Source organism: Schistocerca americana, chromosome 3 (genome assembly GCF_021461395.2).
Source record: "Schistocerca americana isolate TAMUIC-IGC-003095 chromosome 3, iqSchAmer2.1, whole genome shotgun sequence".
Lineage (NCBI taxonomy): Eukaryota > Metazoa > Arthropoda > Insecta > Orthoptera > Acrididae > Schistocerca > Schistocerca americana.
The window spans coordinates 545,713,083-545,717,885 of record NC_060121.1 but is presented as its reverse complement, the minus strand read 5'-3'; positions in this window follow the sequence as shown (position 1 = coordinate 545,717,885).

Genomic DNA, 4,803 nt, shown 5'->3' with positions numbered 1-4,803 from the left:
GTGTCCCTGTCCTATGGGTCTATGCACTCTATCTCAAGGATGACCTGACTGGCGAAATAGCCAAGGAAGAGGTCCTTTTGTTTGTCAATAATGCGCACCGCTCCTCCGCTCTCACACTAGTTACTGACCTGCAAGAGGTTGCACTGTATTCCGGCTATACTTACATTCGCATCATGTGACTGACTCTGTGGCTCTAACCTCACGAGCTCCAAAATAGGCGCTCCAACTCATTTCTGTGCTGGTAATGGTTCATTCTCAGCCACCAACCTCTCTTTCTTCTTTCCAGCCCTTATGAACTCTGTTCAGTGGGAAGTCACTGATGACCTTCATTCCAGTAACCACTTCCCACTTCGTATTCCCCTACTGGATGGAGTTCTCCCTGAAAGGACGCAGCCACGTTGGATGATCAACAGAGCCACTTGGACAATGTTCCGCCACAGCATCCAGGAGTGGGTAAACCACATCACATGAGCAATCCACCGTGACACTGACTCCTCCATCCCAAAGCCCTCTCATCAATGTAGGAGGCCACCTCTGCCTGACTGGTGAGGCCCGTGCAGTCGTTCAGGTCAGTTGTGCATCTCTGCAACAGTTGAAGTACCGCCCAACGGCAGAAAACCTCGTAATCTTTTGATTACTGAAGCCAAAGGCTCGATGCGTCATCAAGGAATGCAAGAAAAAGTCATGGAAAATGTTCTTGGACTCCATCAACCGTTCCAACTGTTCTACTGTGGTGTGGGAAGCCATCAGGATGATTCCTAGAATCTCCGGTAAAGTAATTCGGTTACCTACAGTAGCGTAGTTGACTCAAGGGTGTCTCCAAACAACACCTGGAGACATTGCACAGACAATGCCAGACCATTTTGTGCTGATTGCTGCCACTGTCGGAGAGGATCCAGCGTTTCGTTGTAGCCGTACCACCATGGAATGTAGTGAGTTGGACTTCAGGTCTAACAGCTCGGGGTCCTACAACTGCCCATTCTTCATGTGGGAGCTGAAATCGGCGCTGCCTGCGGCTCGTGATATTGTGCTCAGTCACGACAAAATCCGAAACAGCATGCTTCAATATTTGTCAGCAGCATCAAAGGAAATCGTTCTCGAATGTTTTAATCTTGTATGACAGACAGGCAACTCTTCCAACTCGTGGAGAGAGATAATTATGATACCTCTCCTCAGCCCAGTAGTTACCGGAGCGCCGCCTTAGCGATCTGTATAGGAAAGACCTTGGAGCAAATGGTTAACCATCGTCCGGTTTGTGTATTGGAGACCAGGCAGCTCCTAAGTCGCTTTCAGTGTGGGCTCAGGAGATTTCGATCTACTGTGGACAACCTGACCTTGCTAGAGGCGGCTATTCAGCAGGAATAAAACAGAAAGCGTCGCTGGTTGTAGGTGAAGGTGTAAATTTAACTGCCGCTCGCAACGATACAATACACGCGCAGTGGGTACTATAGAATGGACACCGACGAAACACCTTCCTTTTCACGAAAAAGTAAGACCTTTTTTCCTTCTAATTTATTTTTATTTTTTCACATATTCTCCTTGTTAGCGATGCTCCCATCTCTCTAACTCTTCCAAATACTAGTGTATTTTGTCTGTATGATAGCTGTTTACGAATGTGACGGTTTCTTCATTCGACGAAAATTTTTGTCCTCCTAACTCAATTTTTAGCCTAGGAAAGCAGGTGAAACAAAATTCGTGGATTTTCGTCATGGCAACACCTGAGGTGCGAGAGAGCGTATTGTCCTAGAATTCTTTTCTTCTGCAAATGTAACAGTTTTTCCCTAATTTCCGCTTCTCTGGCACTATTTGGTGAACTTGAGCTATGTTGTCGTCAGTGGGTTTCTGGCAGTCCCGAACGTTTATCGGGCCACATTTAAATTCAGCTACCTAAAATTTTAGAGTCGCCGTACACAGCATCCAACTCGTGTTTAATTTGCATAGCCGCATTGACTTTCAAAACCAAAACTGTAATGATAGCTCGATACTCAGTTTTGGCCATTTTCATAAAAATGCTAGCATCAGTTCACTAAAACGCAAGTCAGACAACAACTACGCGTCCAAATTTTGATTAGTGCCTTACTGCCCATGAGCAACAAATTCCAGAATTTTTGTTGACAGGTGCTGCTATCTTTATGGTGAGGTCGGAAACTTTCCAGACTACCCTCGTACTTATATTAGTTTCTACGCCAGAGTATTCAGTAATTCTATCCTTCGCCTAGACATCGTTCGATCGCCTATACTTCAGAAAATAATGTATCATCCTGCACGATAACAACAATTTTAATTCTAAATTAACGGTTTCAACCGTCACCGGTCATCCTCAGATCACACCACCACTGTGGAGACCACATTTTCAATAGCCGAAACCCCAAAAGAATATCGTCAACAGCATATACTCCAGCACATGGATTAACCGAACTACAGTTTCTTGTGCTTACAAATTTGTTATCAACATTGCAGACTTTGGCTACGTTTCATAGGATTCAGCGTTCATTTTCTTGAATTAACATGTTATTTTTCTTGTCTGCAGTAACATTGATATCGTCGTACGACGCTTTCTTTGGCACAGGTAGCAAGCACTAACGTTTGGGGAAAGTATCTTCAACATTTGTTTTATTCTCAAGAATTCCCCTTATTGAGGGAACTATAATAGAATAAACAATTACTGGGAAATATAAGGTTGCTAAGGCATGTGATTGAATGTCACGACATAGCCTCTCATTGTTGGTAATAAATCACCTACGTCTTGCGTTGTATGGTGGTTGCCGGAATGTTTAAATAGATGAAACTGTAGTTCGAGATCATGAGAAACATGTAACACTAACTGAGCAGTTTATGGAAATCACGGAAAACCGGGATCGGTATGGCGAATGAGAATTTGAAACGTTACTATCCCGAGCACAACGCCCATTGATTCATATCGTTCGATTTGACTCTTCAGTATGTATGCATTCACTATCTAACGGACCACAGACTAGTGGAGAAGAAGAAACGACTCGTCATATTAGCGAGTATATGGCAGCCAACGAGACTACGTTTATTGTCGGCGCCATAATTTTCGTAAATAGGTTACACTGAGTGTTGGTATTAGGAGTGGCGAAGCGCCTCTGTCCCAAATATATTGATTCAGTTATTTAGGTATTACGATGACATAAGTATTGCCTCAGAAAACCTTTAAGTTCGTGAATAATGATAATTCTTATAGGGATACACATTTCACAAGGGACTTTGAATCCTACTGTTGGGAAATCTGGCAGAATGGATGGACGAATGCAGTAGCGAACCTGGTCCATTAACACCACTCTAGGATCGTAACGACTGCGGAGAAGCCGTTTGACTGTCCAGCAGGAAAATAAAAAAGTAAAAAATAAAAACCAGTTGTTATTTGTATAAGGTAGCAATGCAGTCTGACACGTCGACAACCGGGTGCTACAAGGCCTCGCCTTAGACCTACCCTCTGCTTGTTCCCTAATGGTTCTAACCATATAAGAATAGATGGTAAAACCATTACAAGAAAGTACCCCACGACCTCTGGAACTGTTCATACATAAGAAATTTTGCAACAAATAGTATCAGACGCGTGTGTGTTGCAACGCTTTTTACTGCTTGTATGTCTGGTACTATACTAGATGACTGCTATTAATGAACCAAAAATTTGTTCTTGATTTCAATTGCTATTAATCAGGTGGACGCGCAGGTTCGAGTCCTGCCACGGGTATGGATGTGTGTGATGTCCTTGTGTTGGTTAGGTTTAAGTAGTTCTAAGTTCTAGGAGACTGATGACCTCAGAAGTTAAGTCCCGTAGTGCTCAGAGCCAGCCAATCAGGTGGACGAAAAACGTAACACAAAACCGAACTATAGTAGACAAAAAACGTCAGTGAATTATAATATATATTTCTGCCACTCATGTGGTTGGGCGGGGCAGTATGTACAGAAAGATCGCATCAAGCAAATGGAACGAATACGTCATCGAAGTTAAGTAAAAATAAGTAAAACGTACAATCTGAAAGACTGATGTTCAAGAAACTGAGGATGAATTGTAAATGGAAATTCATCCGTAAAGCCACAATTACAATCAGATTCTTTCACTAATAAAACTCAAGTAACGGTGTTTTTTGGTAAACAGCCCACATCGATCAAACATCATTACTCACGGAATGACATCTTCGAATTATCGCATTTCTAGTATCTTAAATTTTGTATTATGTATTTTGATATATCAGTGCAAGTAATTAAAAAAGTAATTAATTAAATTAGCACCTGCCAGACGATATGCAGTGCGACAGCAAGAACTCTCAAATGGAAATCGAGAAAACTGACCCAAATGAAATTCTGCATGATGATACCATTTCGACAAAGGCCAGTTTGAGCTGTTAACTTTGTCCTCTACGGTGTTCTATTCTTAATTCTTTTTATTAGCTGTTAATAGGACAATCCTTCCCCAAAATCTGCCAGTACGAAATACCTTCTTCTTCCTATTCTACCTACTAGTCTTCTCCGTTGTATTTTTTCTATTTGGCAAAGCTTTCCTTAGAACAGTTATGTCCAACGCTCTTCGTTTTCCTGGTTCTAGTCTATTTCAAGAGACATCATGCTCCCATTACTCTTTCGAACGCTTCATTATTCCTTTTTTCCGTTAAGCTACTTAACTTTCTCCATTTTTCTCCTAAGTCGGATTTGAAAATCTTCCAACAAGTTTTCCTATTTCGTCATTAGCCGGCCGCTGTGGCCGAGCGGTTCTAGGCCCTTCAGTAAGGAACCGCACTGCTGCGACGGTCGCAGGTTCGAATTCTGCCTCGGGCA